Source organism: Uloborus diversus, chromosome 3, assembly GCF_026930045.1.
Source record: "Uloborus diversus isolate 005 chromosome 3, Udiv.v.3.1, whole genome shotgun sequence".
Lineage (NCBI taxonomy): Eukaryota > Metazoa > Arthropoda > Arachnida > Araneae > Uloboridae > Uloborus > Uloborus diversus.
In genome coordinates, this window is record NC_072733.1 from 165,407,597 (window position 1) to 165,425,716 (window position 18,120).

Genomic DNA, 18,120 nt, shown 5'->3' on the forward strand with positions numbered 1-18,120 from the left:
CTTATCGAGTTTTGAAATGCCCTAACGATCCATTGATCACTACTGTAGCGTGCTCATACCGACTTACGCTCTACTACAGCACACGTAGTTCGTGCACCAATCAAAATAGTCGACTTCTATAAGATTGGTCGGTAGCACGTGCCTGAACCTATGCCAAAAGACCACTCCAGTTATTTTCTCTCTGTTATTCTTTTTATTCTCTTCTGTATTTTGAGATTTTTTCTTTTTGTTTTTGGGAAATTAATCGATAAATTACTTTGGGTCGTTAACGTGACGTCGTTTTTACCCACCCACCAATACTTAGCTATTGCGTGCAAGGCTGACTCTGGAAGTTGTTATTCCACTAACTGTTTTTGCCAACAAGTGTTGCGTAGCAAACGCAAAACAGTCGATAATTGCCAAAATTTGCGTTTATTAAGTAAAAAACTAGCGTCATACAGAAAATTGCATTATTTATGACGACAAAACATTTTACGGCGTGATTTTCTTTTTTTTTTTTTTTCTTTCTATCCTTCTTTTTATTTTTTTCCTTTTTTAAATTCAACTGAAGAATCGTCTGTTTTAAATATATATATATATATATATATGTATATATATAATCAATATTGTGAATATATATATGCATCTGTTACTGCTAAGTTGTTTCAGCCAACTCTGTTGGTGATTTTAAGCATTCTCTACAATTTAGTTATAGTGTCTGTTGAAGAAGCCTTATCATTGCTAACCCCTCTTCATTAGCACAGTAACTGTTTTTGCCGTCTGCATTGATGATTTTATAGATCTACTACAATGATAAAATACAGCTTTGGTGCCTATTGTAGAAATCTTATTATTGCTAAACTCTTTTCATTGTTATGGTAATTGCTTTGCAATCGCTATTGATAATTGTATGGATCTACTACAATGATAGATTCTATTGAAGACGCCTTATCATATTGCTAAACTCTTTTAATTTTAAAACAGTAATTGTTTTGTCATCTCTGTTGATGACTTTAGGGATCTACTACAATGATACAGCTTTAGTGTCCATTGAAGAAGCCTTATCATTGCTAAGCTCTTTTCATCATCACAGTAATTGCTTTGGTTTTTACATAACTATGTAACAAAATTGAAAATTTTGTTTGGAAATATTTTGCATAAATCCATCATTTTGGATGTGTTGAATAACTTAATAGAAGACTAGATTACGTATTTGAAATACAGACCGTGGAGAAAATCTATCAAAACTTTTAGTATCGCTCTTTTTCATTGTTTTATTTTTCGAAATTTGTTTGAGATTCGTCCATTGAATTTATAAGTGAGTTGCTTTTTGTTAACAGGGCGTAAGTCAAAGCTGTTTGTAAGTTGACTTACGCATTTTCAACAAAAACTAATCCAAATAGTCACTCAAAAAGAATTTGAAACTTATGGCTTATTTCATAAATTTACAGTCAGAACATATCAATGGTTTTGAACTGATTATTGTTCAAAATTATCTCTTTCGTGGCATTAGTAGAGAGGCAATGAAGAAAAAAAGTAAAATAAAGAATCATTATCAATAATTCAATCGCTGCGACGATTGAAAATATAAAAGGGATATAAATTTTGCATGTGTCAATTAAAAAAAATGAACGATTAGTTGATAATTTTATTAAAAAACGAAAAAAAAAAAGTTTAACAAACAATCCTTTTCAACATATTTATTATATGCTAAGGAGAATAATAATATCCTAATAATATTGTGCAAATTTTTCTTCTTATTATTATTTCAATTTAAATAACGTTAATTAACAGCACCAGTAGCCAATATAATTACAACAGGTTTCTCTTTATGAACAAACTCTGGCGATAGTTTGAGCAAAAATTTGAAGGGCGTATTAAAATCATTTCTATCAAGTAATACGATTTATCGGCCGCTTAAACACGCTCATGTCTTGTATATTTACTAACACAACTTGCTTAACGTACTCATAGTATATTGAACCCTGACCTCAACATTTTCATCTTTGTTAAGTCAACATACTCAGCATATTTAATCTCGCAAACACAGAACGGCCCGTTCCACCGCAAAGCCGAAATGATAACACGATCTCTTTAAGAGGAAAAAGGTATGAGCGTTATCAACCTAACGAGTTGACTGTAGGCTGGACTGTAAGCTGGAAAAGAAATCACGAAATCGTTTCCGAATTGATCTGTTGGTTCCATAAACTACCAAACAGCATAAATGTTTGACGAGTTCGACTGATCTCACAGCCAATATGGCGGCTGTTTGCCTTTTCCATTTCTTGTTTATCTAACCGTGACAGGATACCCATCCTCTCGCTATGACGTATTAAAGTATCTAAAACTTTCTCTAGCTTCCCCCTCGTTTGACTTCTGTATTATTGTTTCATCCTTCTTTCTTCTTCTTCCCAAACTTTTCGCGGACCATTTATAGCTGTCATATGTGATGGCGATATCTTTTTCTTCACGCCACCACTTAACAGTTGCGAATTCTGGTGCCCTATCGAGGTTTCCCGCTGTGAAGACCAAAACCACTCTGGTTTCTTTTGGTCTTTTTTGCTTTCTTTAGCACAATAGGTGGCTGCCGGCTTTCGACAATCGTCTCAGGTAGTAGTCGCTCGATTGCTCGAACTGACAGATTTGAAAATCTGCACTTCCCTTGCTGACGACAGCTCAATGAATGCGTCCCACGTAGCAATTGTTCCTTCTGTTAGTGCACTTGAACTTGCCTAGTTGCATCAAGAGAAATTTCAGCGTCCCTTTCTTTCTCTTCCATTTGATAGATAGTTCCTTTTTTCCTGCTTTACAGTCACAAAAAGTATGACACAGATTCCAAGAACTTTCATTATCTATCCCCGGAGTAAAGTTTTTTCAGTTTGTTTTGAAACTCATATTTGCCAGAGTTTGCCATTATATGCTTTGATAGATAAAAGTAAGAAGTTTTCTTTAGTAACACTTTTATACATATGACTTCGTATGAAAAAATAGTCCTCTTTTTAGGTATTCGATGAGTATTTTTCCTTATCAAACTCACTCCTGTGAAACTAGAGCATGATATATAGTTTTCATTTTTTGAAAAGTATCCAAAAAAAAAACGCGACATTGTTTTATCAGAAATTTTCATTCAGAGATAAGTATGCAAGGATAAGTTCACTACTATTCCAGTGCCTGAGCGCCAAAGAGAAATAATTAGATTCTGAGTCAGGACCAATTTTTGTGATTTTTTTCCATAAAAGCAACACCGGACCGGCGTTTCGGTAGCAAATCGTCCCCGACAATCAGATATGTCATCACTGTTAGTTTCTAGCTTTCAGATGCACAGCACAATATAAGAAAATGAATATTTGCATTTTACCTGAATAGGAATACAATTTTTCTCTCTCAATGAAACATTTCCACAAAGGGCATAATAATTTCAAAATTAGAGTAGTTTCATTAAATGACAAAAGTCATGTTTTAGAGGAATAACAGCTATGTTTTGGTAGTACGAAGGCTTCAATCTGCGGTTCACGTGTCTGACCGAGAGTCGAATAGTCTGGTGGATATCGGCGTAATTACTGCAAAGAAAAAAAAAACGAAAGTTCATCCTTTTTGAACAGCAGAAGAAAATTTAACCGCAGATAAATATCACATTTATTTTATGAATTGAAATTTTTCTCAAATGATGGAATATGAGAAACATCTTATGAAATAAAGCTAAGTAGAAGTTGTGGCAGATAAATAAACGCATTTTGATGCAATGATCTTAACCCCTTCAGACCTGGCGTCCCGTATACCGGACATACACTTCAAACAGCTGCTAATCATTTAATGATTAAATTACTTGATTTTTTTTTCCTTTTGTAGTTGACTTTTTACATTCTGCGCATTATAATCTGTGAAATAATTTTTCGTTTTGGAATCGACAACACTAACATATAAGGATTGGGAGACGGAAAGTAGTTCATTTTTCCAAGCATGGAATCTCGTCTAAGAAGCGAGGTGTTTTCCTGATCTGTTTTTTTTTTTTTAAGTATATAATCTTTAATCGTTTCAAACGCTTATATTATGTTTTATTATTGTTTGAAGAACATTTTATAATGAAGTTTGTTTGGTATTTTATCGTTTTTTTACATGAAATATTACTTTCAAAAATATAAGTCCGGAATATTGAACGTGCCATAACTCTTTTAACTTTTTTCATACAAAGTTGAAATTTTGTCTATCAGATACCCTTTTCCGTAGTACACTGTGTACCAAATATAAAGAATTTTGGTCAAGTATTTCATAATTCCGACTGAAGGGGTTGGGGAAAATATATTTCTATAAGAAAGGATGTGTTTGATAAGAAAAAATGTTTAAAAAGAAATTTAATAGAAAAAGAAAAATATACAAAATAATGCTTGAGAATGCTGTGATAAAAACGACTTAAGTAACTTGGATTTAAGCTTGTTTTATGGTTACAAACTTGATTGTTCTTTCTGTTATTTTACCTAATAGGTAAAATATAGGTAGGGGTAGTTCCTACGCATCCCACAGTGTCGAATTAAATACGACACTATAATGAGTCTTATTCTACACTGTATAGGCTACTACGAGTAAAAAACGAAGAGACAATTCCAAATAAGCTGACACTATTCCGAACCTATTATTAGCAAAATCTTTATCATAAAGGTTGCGTGGGCAAAATTTCTCAGCATCACTTTAACTACAAGTCAAACATTGCCATTGCATTTCGATCTAATGCACACAGAGAATGAAGCAAGTCTGGATGCTGAGGTAGTTCTCCATCTCTTTCTTTTCTTCTTAAGCCATCTAATCGTCCGCATTGTTAAAGAGTAATTCTGTTCCTCAAAAATGCGGTACTTAAGTTATTATCAGCTTGAATTCCAGATTTTTTCCCACGGCAACTTAGGGTAGCTTTCACTGTTACCCACACATTGGTGATGGACAGTGATTAGGTCTCATTTCCTTTGAATACCTTGGCGTCATTCTGCGAGACGATCCCGTGTTTCATGAAATCTAAACTGGAGGGGTCATATCCATAATAAGGTAGCGATAAGAAGGGTGATCTGAAATATGTGAGAATATTTGGCAGCGAACAAACGAGTTGTGTTGGAAGAAATATTTTGTTGTACAAAATAAAGGCTTTTACAAGAGAAAAGTTGTGGTTACAAGAGAACAAGGGAAAAAAATATTAAGTAGAAGAGTATTAAGTATTAAGTAAAAGTAAATTATGTATTTGTTTCACAAATACATAAGCACCAGCTTTAGCAGTTTTTGTAGCTGAACTATCAATTCCTACTAGTCACCATAGTTGTCTTGCATTTCACTAATACAAATATTTAATCAAAGTTACTTTTGATTTTGAAATTCATATTATTATAGGGGGATCCACTTACCCCATAGTGAGGGGACCCACTTACCCCGTATAGCAAAAATGTACGGGGTAAGTGAGACTCCTCCTCTTAAACACTTAAAAGTAATATTTTCTTCTTCTAAATTCTTGTTGCTATATGAACTTTAAGTCAAACTATACGTGAAAAATTAACTATCATAAAAAAATAATAATAAAAACTAATCTGGAAGCATTTTTTTGGAAAATGTTGCTTGAACTCGAAAAAAAAAATTAAGAATTTTCTTTCGACTAAGTGCTATGACCAAGAAAAAAATTCCACGAATTCCTAGTGTGTGCAAAACCAATCACTGTGATGAAATTTAACATCATCAGTGCAAAAAAATTTGAAAACATTATTCATATTTCAGTTTTCTGGGAGTGACCCACTTACCCCAGTGACCCACTTCCCCCAACCAACTCTAATTCAAAGTAACTACTAAGGAGTTCAAAAATGATAAAAAAATAAAAATTAAAAAAAAAAAAAAACACGGAGTAAAAGACATATTTTTTTACGGGTTGAAAATTGCTATTAGACAGAGAATAATTAAAATAGTTTCGAGAGAAGTAAATAAAAATAGACTTACGTATTCATATAAATTAAGAATGTAGTTGAGAATGTTTACAAATGTAAGAATTTTAAAACATTTTCTAACCGTACATGAAATAAGTCATTATTTTTAAATACTATACTTACTGTAAGAAATTAGAGAAGAAAAAATCAAATTACAAAAAGGGAATGTGATGAAGTAAGATTATATAAATGTAAGCAATAAATGCAGAAAGACAACTGGTTACTGATCTCAGAATACAGCTCAAAAAAAAAGTAAAATGATTTCAAGAGAAGCGAATAGGAACGAAAAAATTTGAAATACCCAATGTAACATGCACTGAAATGTACGACACGATATTATAATTCAAAGAATTTGAGCGGTTGAAAGAGATCGTTGACATTAAAAGATCAAATCGCGTGCGAGGACATTTCCCCCAGTTCATTTCTTTCTGAAAACACACAGGTACGGAGACCATAATATTTTGCTTGATGCAGACTGAACAGTTTAACAATAAACCTGGTTTTCCTCTCCACTAACAGAGAAGAATGAGCTGATAATTATTTTATTTAAACTTAAATATGATTATTTTTAAGTTCTAAATATCTGTTTTCATTGTGAATCGAAATATTTAAAAGCGGTGGAAAAGATCGTTGACATTAAGATCAAATCGACTACATTTCTCTCAATCCATCTTTCTTCCGAAAAAACATAGGCACAGAAACCACAATATTTTACTTATGTTCATGAAATTGAGATTAAACAGTTATGAACCTGATTTTCTTATTCACTAACAGAGATGAATGAGCTGATAAAAGTATTTTATTTAAACTTAAAAATGATTACCTATAAGTTCTAAATATCTGTACTTAGTGAAACGGATGAAGTAACGGTTGAAAGAGATCGTTGAGTCTAAGATCAAATCGCAAGTACATTTCTCTCAGATCATTTCCTTCTGAAAACACACAGGTACGGAAGCCATAATATTTCACTTGAGTACATGAAATTGAGATTGAACAGTTTTACAATAAACCCGATTTTCCTATTCACAAACAGAGATGAATGAGCTGATAATGATTTTATTTAAACTTAAATGTGATTATCTTTAAGTTATAAATATCTGTACTCATAGTGAATCAGAACATTTAAAAGCGAAGGCTTAAACGCTTAATAAAGAATGTAAATACGCAGCGCATATAAAGGCTTTCAAGCTCGTGATAGTGTCATAACAGCTTTTACAAATAGTCTATTCAATGAATCAATCTGCTCTGTAAAGATTCGTATATTTGTACTGGAATCTGATAAATATTAACTAAGCAGTAAAATGGATAGAGTAATATTGACCTGGATAATAAAAAACTAATGGCAACCAACTGACATCAAATGATACATTAGTTGACGAAACGGCTGTTCGATAGTGAAGGCTGCGGTTAAATAAGTCATTTTGTTTCAGTTCAATTGGGTTTTTTTTTTTTATTATTATTAATTTTTTTTCAAGAAAAACAATCTTTTTAAATGCATTTTTTAAAAATATTGTTAAAGGTCTAGAAAGAAATTTAAAGAATAAAAAAAAAAATACAGGTCATGAAAAAGCTGTTTTATTTTAATTAACGATTGGTCGTGGGATGTTGATTTTAAGAACTTGCAATTTACATTTGATGGTCTGTTTGCGTTTAGGATGCAATAAATATATAATTTATTGAAAGATTTTCAAGCTCGATTACAGCTCTTCATCAACGTATTTTTGAATATTAATATTTCATTTGAAAAAGAAAACATTTATTTATTTCTCAAGTTTATCTTTGACTTATATAGACAGAATGATGTTTGTTTTCCTTACTAACCCCCTTTTTTAAGATAGAGGTATCCTTTCATCTTTTTACAGACATTTTAAATTTTCTTTTCCTTATTAGATTACTATTTAAAATATAGGCAACTACTTAATCACAAACAAATCACAGAATAAATAGAACACACGTCAACTTTTACTTGAAGTATTGACTATTATATGCCTGGCTAAGGACATATCTAAACAAAGAATGCATCGAAAAAAAATAAAATGTTAAATAATTTAATGCAAGATTCAGACTGCTAAGTTTAGAAAACATTTTAATTGAAAGAAATAACGCTTTGAATGAGCGTTATTCATAGGTAATGAGTGTTATTTATAATGTAAAATATTTTTGTTTGAAAAAAATGCTCCAAATTTAAAACAGTTTATCTTACTGCTACGATAATGTTTTAAAAGTTTATTTAGATATCAATAAAAAAAACTTACATGTTACGAAGTCATGTTTGTAACACGTAAACGTTGTGAAGATATATTAAAGTGCAGAGACCAATAGGAAAAGAAAAAAAAAAGATCAAAATGTAAAAAAATTGAGTTAAATATTTTTGTAGTTTACTTTTGCTTTTATTTTCTTTCAATGATGAACATGCCTATCAACAAGCACTTTACATGGCTCTTTATTTAACTGAAATAAATACTCATCATCCAGGTTAATTTAAATACCTTTGGGAAAAATTCGGCTGAAAGTTAAGTGTTCATTACATCTATTAATATTTGCCGAACGGTGTTATCAATAGGTTGCTTGAAATCCAGTAAGGTTTTTAAGAGTTCAATTTTGTAAATTTAATGGAATAAATAACGTTATTCTCAGTAATAAATTATGTATTCATTTCTTAGATCTTTATACCCGAGGCAACTTTTTGTACCTTCTGAATATGTTGCATAATACATGTATATTAAAAAGCATTAACTTTCACAATTCTTGTTTCACAGCCTTATTGGCTTCTGGGAACCCTATAATTTGGTTTGCAAGATCTTTATGCATGAAGCAGTTTTTTATAGCTTCTGAATATTTCACAAAATAAATATCTAATGAAAGACATTAACTGTCACAAACTTTTGTTTTCTGCACTTAAACGCATTGGCTACTGAGCAACTTATGATTTACAAAACGTCGCCCTGTATATAAACTTAGTAGTATGTAACGACATCTAAGGCTACCCAAAAGTTTTCTGTGATGATAAACATCATTACGATTCAGAAAATTCCAGTTTCCGCGCTTTCTCCCCGTTCCCCAACTGAGTATGCCCTTTGCAACGCACTAATTTATTACCTACTATTATAGGTGGAGTTTTCATTGTCCAGGCAGAAAAATAATGCTGAAAAATTTTGACCTGGTCTTCGAAGGTCAAGTGTAGTAGCTAGCACCAGACAACGTAGTCCAACCGAGATGAATGGAACGTTTCAAGTTTTACTTTTCTTTTGGGAAGGTCGAAAACTTCTTTCGTGTAGCTTGAGATCACTTAGTAGCAATCAAAGAGAATAAAAGCTGGACTACCTGTTGAGTTGAATCCAACAAGTTCTTGTTTTTCTAAAACATAGAATTTCTCCTTATTTAAGTTAGAGGTGTATCTCAAAAAAGATATATTAAAAACAAACTCTCGGTTTTAAAATTTTAACAGCATTTTATGCCATATTATATATTTTATAAATAAAATATTTTATTACTACTGGAACCCAGGTAAATTTTCAAAATAAATCCAATATTTAGTGATGAGTTGATTATTATTCTTGAAAAATCTATGAACCCAAATAGCACGATTAGAAAATAAAATATGATGGCATATTACATTAATTAATACACAATAAACATTATTACATCTGCTAAAACACGTTTAAATTTAAGGGGGTCCGGGACACAAAAATCGTCAAATTTTACATATTTCTTTTCCATCATTAAAAAAACTTCTTCGTTTCTTTCTGCTGAGAAAGACGTTTGAACCTTGTTTCTATCTTAATTAGAACTAAAGATATAATTGTTTTTGTTGCATGTATTTAACTAATATTCCATTTTACTTTAAAACTTTAAACGGGATTTTCTCCATGATACAATTTTTCTCGATTTTTTTTGCATTCAAACTCTTATAAGTCAAGAACTGACAAAGATCAAGTAAAGAAATTTGGAGCATATCTTTTTCAAGCAGTTTACTTCAATTTTTATTCGGTGAATTTGAAAAAAAAAAACATTTACTGCAAAAAAATAGGATTTTTTAAAAAAAAGTATCTTCGAATTTTTCGAAATTTTTCTTCAGATATTTTCTACTTTTTATTGAATCAATATTTTTTAAATTGCCGAATAAAAACTAAAACTTGATATTTATGCATGATTTTTTGAAAAATTTTTTAAAATTGTCCAAAAATATTTTAAGTTATAACGATTAAAAGCAACCCATTTTTTAAAGCCATTTAAATTTAAATATATTTTCTTTAAATTTATGTCATATTTTTGCGAATTAAATAGATGGTGAATCAGTGCAAAAAATTTCAAAACTCTAAAACTATTTGATAAATATTTTTTCAAAATGTGTCCTAGAATCCCCCGGACTTAATATTGTTCTAGATCCTTTAGAAAGCAGTATTTATAGTTTCAAAGAATTTATGAATAGTAACTCCGCGAAAGGAACAGAAACATAATTTTTATATTCGCCTGTCTGTACTGAACTGAATGTTAAGTCCTTTATAGTAAAACTCTTTCGTATTACCTTAAATAAAATTTGCATGTATAATCTAATTACATAATCTTTACTGAACTTGAAAGTTCGGAGTTACATATGAAATATTTTTACTAATATTTCTGTGTTCCTATCTTACGTTGCTTTAATGTTACTTACAATAATTTCTACTTATGCTCTTCCGTCACGCCTAATGGTTTTCCTTGTGCCAAGTGGAGGAATCTCATGCATTTTTGCGTCGCAAATGCGCTGCAAGAGCTAATTTTCGCTAACTAAAGAAACTAATATTGATATCATTTAATAAACAACTCCTAACTTTAAACTGGTGGCAATCGTCGCTCTATAGTAGAAGCTTCGCTTCATATGCCGGAGGTTGCAGGTTCGATTCCCGTCGGTTTCCTGGGTGTTATTTCCTCTGTAGTCCAATATTAATAAGTCCAACCATTCGAGGCAATGGCACCAATCTTTCTGAAGTAGTTTATTACGGACACGCCAACCACAACAACAACAACTTCAAACTATTCACAATTTCAAAAAAATATTCTGAAACTGTTGTTTCAAATGTTTCTCAGAGAGAAAAAAGAAATACTGCAAGCATTCGTCACATTTTACAGCAACATTTTTCGTCGACTTGTCTCCTGTGACATTTTTGAATAACAGAAATGCATAGAAACTGAAAAAATCGGGAGGAAAAATGTTTGGGAAATTATTGGTAGCGAAACTATTACAGAGCTAAGATTATATCGCACCCCGGCAAGGAAAGTGACGTATCTCAGAATTTGAGGAAAGCGTACTCTCTACTGATTTAAAATCTGAATTTTGTGCTCTTTCCTGCCAGAAAACTCGCAGAAAGTTAGCTCACATACCTAGTGCGTGGTGGCGTAAAAACAATATTACCAATTCTGAAAAATCATTAAATTATCATAATTTAGAAGAACATTTTTCAAACTTTAAGTAAGCATTATTAATGTGGATAAAAAAAACGTACGCATCATAATATTTTTGCGCGTATTGCAATATTTAAGAATCTCTCTAAAATCTACTATTTTGTAAAACGTTGATTTGTTCCATTTTTTATTTATTTATTTATTTATCATTATTATTATTATTTTTTTTTTTTTGAGTTGTGTCACCTTCTTTGCCGGGATGCGATACATAGAATATAGATTCGTACGTGTGGGAAACAATCAAAAAAGGTTCACATTAACAAAAATATTTTTGCACACAAGATAACCCTATAATGTGTAGACGATCGGCGTAGATTATAAAGCATGATAAATGTTGAAATTCTTTCACAAAAAAAGTTATTTGATAAAACATTTTTTAAATCATAATGAAATTTTAACATAGAGTGCTCCACACTTCCTAATGTAAACTCTTAAACTAAAAAAAGCAATTTCACAGACAAAACTCAAATTTAATTTTCGATACTTTAAACGTTATCTTCACAAATTAATTTTTCTCCTCATCGTCGGATAAATGTATTAAATCAATCAAGCGAATTTAATTCATGTTGTGGCAAGCAATTTAAATATTTATCAATTTAGCTCTTGGCACCGAGCTGTTTGAAACAACTGATTCTTGAAAAAATAAGCAATGACTTCAAAATGTTGAAACCTTATACAGACAAAACGTATTGTTCGGTTAGAAATCAAAGCATTTATTCCTGGGTGGTAAGGTTACCTGAATTTAGATTGTAACTTAAAGTCAAGTCTAAACCTTACTTCGAGTGTGGTTTCGAACAAAAGCCGCTTTTTAAAAGTCGGTGGTCAATATTTGTGTAAAGAGTGAGTGGCCCCGGTCAACTGCTGCAGCTGCCACTCCTGCTCACCCCCCATTCACTACCAGGAAAACAAACCGAACATGGGAAACTGGGGGTACCGTTTCATGGCGACTCGGTTTTCGTCCGCATCCAGGAGCTTTGTTGACTCTGGGATGGGAGATTCGGGGTACTGAGCGACTTTTCGAAAAGTGCGTCAGCTTCAAATGATGCGGAGAACACAAACGATTGTGATCCAGTAAGTGCTTTCTCACCTCCTGCCTTCTGCTTGAGAAGTTCTGCGAAAGATGCGACGCGAAGCCAGGTGAATAGCTCGCAAGATTCTTCAAAACCCCAAATATAAGAGCGATTCCACTTTTAATTCGTTCAGATCACAACTAGCTGCGTCTACTTCTAATTAGGGTTGATTGGCGGAACACCCAGTAGTTCTTGACTTTTTTACATATAAAACACCACATTGGTTTTATTTTTAATCAACTATTTTACCAAGAATATATGAGGCAGTGAGAAGCAAAGGGATGCGTGGACTATTGTAAGTTTCGAGTAAAATGCGTTTAAAGATCAGATCCTAGGTAGGCTTTCACTGATTTTTTTTTTCTAAATCATGCTGTACAGCAGCACCTACCAGAGCTACTAGTACAATCTCTTGCCCCAAGACAGAGGAGAGATTCATCTACCATTCGAACTGGTTAACTCCAAATTTTTAATTTTGCCATTAGCATCCCTTTGCTTCTCACTACCTCATATGTACTTTGGTGATTAGGAAAAAATATATACTATTTCGCTTTGAAAGAACATTTTTTATTTAAAAAAATAATAACTTTTAAATGTTTGACTATCGGCATCTTACCTCAGTCTTGGGGAAAGTTGACCAATACATTTGGGGTAAGATGCCGTAAGGGAAATCAATGCACAGTAATATTAAATCAATTCCATTTTATGTAAATGAAATACATTAGTGAGTATATTGCATGTACATCTAAATAACATTTCTTTGTAGTGCTTTTAGGTGATCTCTTTGCCTTTTAAGTAATATTTCTTCCCTCTCACAAACTGCACTTAAAAAAAAAAAAAAAAAAAAAAAATTGTAGAGCCCGAGCCAAGGAGGAGTCGAGGATTTCAGCGCTTGAGCATCTTGTCTCCTCTTGTTTAGCTTTCTTTACTTGTAAGATGGCTATGGTAATTTAAGTTAGGATTTTGCTTGGAGCAGGGTCATTTCCTTCTCCAGGACGTCTCAGAAAACTTAACCGCAAAAAATATTCGAAATAAAGAGGCCGGTCCGCTTAGCACACTGCGCAGCAAAGGCCGGAGAACCCCATTATGCGACACATAGAAAGCCTGCATTTGAAACTCACTAAAATTAACCGAGTTGTTTATCTTCTATAAAACTACAGCTAAGATGTCTAAGTATGTTGTTTTTTTAATTTCGTGTACTTACCAGAGCAATCGTTATGACAAAATCTATTAAAGACACCACTCAAGTCTAATTGAGGCAGTGAGGAGCAATGGGATATAAGTGGCAAAATTAAAAATTTGGAGATAACCAGTACACATAATAGGTGAACCTCTTCACTGTCTTGGGGCAAGAGATGGTACTAGTAGCCCTGGTATTTGCTGCTATACAGCATGATTTAGAAAAAAAAATTCAATGAAAACCTACCTAGGATGTTATCTTTAAACGCGTTTTACTCAAAACTTGAAAATGTCCACTTACATCCCTTTGCTTCTCACTGCCTCAATTAATCAACAAAAACTACTTGTATACGCTCAACGTGTACGCGCCTTAACTCCAACTGACAGACAAAATGTTTTTTCATGCTGTTGTTGGTTAACAACGTGTCACGGCATTTTATACACTACGGCGTATCATCCGAACAGTGGCGGCTCGTCACTATGGGCCGGGTGGGCAAAGCCCACCCAGAAAAATTGTACACCACTAAATAGATCATGTCAAAATAACGTTTAGTATTTCGCTAAAAAAAAATAAAAATAATAAAAAAAACAACAAACAAACAACGAATTGGGGACATGAAACACATTTTAAATCTCTAACACTTTGCATATCGCTTCTAAAATGTTAGCGTTTCGCTTGCAAGCTCTGAGAATGGTTCTTGGGGCTGCGACTGGTTTGCCCCTCGATTGACTTGCCACACCTCCGCACCTAACCAATCACGACGATTCAATTAGACACCAAAACGGCAAGCCCGTGTCACTCCGATTTCTGCTGTGTGGGCTCCCGCTCCCTAGCCCTCCGAAAAATAGCTTTACCCCCAACAGCAGTAGAAGGGCAATAGGAGGTGGGGAAGGATTTGACACACGTCACTTGTACGAAACAACAGTTCGAAAATGGGCAAAAAATGACAAGCCCACTGAATGAAAGTGCTCTTATCGTTTTCCACCGTCCTTCTTTTGTATTTGTCTTTAATCTTAAATTTCTGTTAGTATCTGGAACTGGCATTTAAAATTTTATGGGTTCCCTCCGATTCTACCGCATCGCATGCGTGCGTATTTTTATTTATTTTTCTGTTTGGAACTAATATGATCGGAATTTCTGAATGAAGAGTTTGTTTTCGAATATACTAGTTGGTTTTGAGTGTGAAAAATTCTGAATTGGTCCGAAACTTTTACAAAAAAACTTCAATTGGGCGAGATCTATTCAATTTTCTTTTTTGTTCTGATATTTGGCAAAAGTAATAAGTATTAATCGTATATTAGGTCTTATCGATATGTGTTTTCTATTCTGTAGTACTCTAAGGCGGAACAAACCTGAATTATTTCAATTTGATCCGGTACATCGCTTTAAATCCTTAAAGGCGTAGGGCCACATAACCTCAAAAATGACCAAACTTTTCGATTTTTTTATTGTTTGTTTTAAAACTTCAGATTGTTTCAAACTTTATGAAGAAGAGGGTTTCCACGCTTAGTTTAATTATTTAAAAAGTTATTAACTTTAGGTCACTCACACTAGGTGCGCTTTTTCTTGATTTCGAACTGTTTTTGAGCAATCATGAATTTCTTATTGTGTTCACTTGACCGTTGAATGACGTATGCCTTTGATTTTATTTTTCTATTCTTATACTGTTGGCCCCACTTAAACGAATACCGTCGGTTTCAAGAAATATTCGATTAAGCTGGGAAATTTTATTTATCTTCCCTGGTTGACAACTTTTGCTTAAAACGTAATAATAAATCAATATCTAAGTAATAGAAAAAAAATGTTTTTGATTAAAAAGCGTTTTAAATAAGCTAAGTAATCAACAACATGTATAATAACTAAGTATATATAATACAAGTACATATGAAAATTATAAATATGCAACTTACAACTTGAGGTATTAAATCTACACCTTTTTTCAGTTCATATTTTTTGGAGAAAGTCCATAATAGTGGATTCCTTGCTCAATGTGTTTTGTGAACAGTTTTCTAAATTCAATTACCGCGTTTTACGTAATCAATAATTATCAATTTCTTATTTTCTGCAATGTTGATATTTTGTTGTGTTTTTTAATTTATTTATCGACTGTCTGTTGGTAATGGCATTGGTAACTATAGAAGAAACTAGATAGAATAATGGAAATGTTTTGATGGAAAATTAATGTTGTTTTTCCCGCCCGGTCGTTTGCTGAAAAATGCTATTTTAAGTTTTTACGTCAGTAATTGCTCCTATTTATTTTTAACGTATTCAAAAAAAATTTCAGCAAAAATATATGTGAAAGCCGATTACTATTATTCGATTTTCCGAAGAAATTATTCGATTAAGCGGGGATCTCTAACATTACATCTTTAAATTTGGTTCCTAGAGATTTTACTCGATTAAGCGGGGCTGACAGTAATGCAGGCATCCATGTGCCTCGGAATCGAATTATTTATTAACGACCTTCTGGACTTTACACAATCCTTTTTACGCGAAAAAGGTATCCAGCACATAATATCCAGCATCCAGCCCCAGGCATTCATTTGACTTTTGACGTCAGGAATTCAAAATATGGTTGCGATAAAAGCCATTAGTAGAAAAAAGAAATTCCTCCTATCGCAATTCGCGATAGTGAAAACCATACTTTGAATTCAAGATCTCAAAATTTAAACTTTTAAAAAACTGATATATTCTTCAGTGTTTTGATTTTATGAAAGGGCATGAAAAATAATTATTGGTAAATAAGTAAGCGCATACAAAGATTCCAAAGAATTACATATTTTATTGAAATGTTTTACAAAAATGCTATGAATGTGATGTGACCCCTAGATATTGTGATGTAGTTTCACACAATAAGAATAATTAATTAAATTAAATAATTAATTCTAATTTTGATGTATGAAGAATGCACTAGCGATTGAGGAAACTGTGCTTCTGGAAAAAAAAAATAGTAACCAATTTTGTAATTTGAGATAAGGAAGCATGCTAAAACGAAAGTTAAAGCTTCTGCGTGATCATGTGCTCGTGTTGGCATCAAGAGTGTAATGTAGTAGTTTAATTAATGCTGTGTGTTGTTTATTACTAGTTGGCATGGGGTGGGTGTCTTGCCATTAAATTTAGGTTATTTACCTTGCATTTTCAAAAAATGCTCAAGTGGATATTTTTCTAAAACAATTTCAACTTTGAACTAGAAGAGAAGTTAGAAATGAAACAACTGCAATAAAGACTATCTTATATTGTTCAGCATTACTAACTGCAGTCCTCTCCATTGTATCTGTATAAATATTATTGATAAAACTTTATACAGCGAGCCCACCCGCTAAATTAAGGCACGAGCCGCCACTGCATCCGAATCTAAACCTTACATTCCTCAAGCTATGTTTTTCAATAAATTAACCGGAAAAAAGGGAAATAAAATTATGTGCCCAGCAGCTGAAGTTCCTTATATATTTTTTGTCATTATGTGCTATTCGAACAAAAAAACTGGTTTTACATCCCTCATTTTATTATTCATTAAGTAAATTTATTGACTTTAAAACTACTTTTTTTGTTTTTTTAAAGTAAGCATTTCGTTAAAGTTATTAGCATGTTTCTCAAAAATAAGTAGAAGAGTAACAAAAGGTATCCACGTCTACAAAAAGCCTTTAAAGGAAATTCAACTCTCCCGCTGATTTTGAAGTAATTACTGAAATGTTAAATGCTTCTTTGCATAAATATTTCAGCTGCACATGCAAAGAAAACTAACTATAGAGTCAAATACTGTACACGAAAAAATGTATGTGGTCAGGTGTCGGCAGCCTGTGGCTTGCGTGCCGTGTGCCGCTCAGTAGAATCACAGTTGTGGCCTTGAGTAGTTAGATGATATTAAAAAATTAACTGCATTAATGCCATTCCCCGAAACACATTTTAATGATCCCCTGCACACATGAAACTGCTTCAAGTCACATGAATGCACTGTTTGAGCATGAAATTGAGACCAATATCTTCAGCAGGGCCTGATTACCACACAGGCCTACTAGACCTGGGCCTGGGGTCCCTCTTCCTAAGAGGCCCCAAAAGGGGCCCCAAATTACTTAAAGAATTATGCATAGCATTACAACTATATGAAAAATAGCCACATTTTTAAAATAATAGTTGAAAAATAATGACTTGTTAATTGAAAAAAACTTTCTTAAAGGAGAATATTTATGCATTTTGCCAGTAGCGAATTTACCATGTCACAGTTAAGAGAGGCTTCGAAGGATATTCATAAATGCACATGATACATGATTTACATAGTTCTGTGATAGACAAAGAGGTCCCCAAAAATACCTTCCGACGGGCACCAAACCTGTAATTCAACCGCTGCATTTTGCTATGGAACCTTCAGGGAGGTGGGGGGGGGGCCCCAAATTTTTGTGGGCCTAGGACCTCACTTTTAGTAAGACGAGCCTTGATTTTCAGGTAGTATGACTACTCTAAAAATAAATTAAGAAGTACGCTTAGTGGCAAAAGCTTC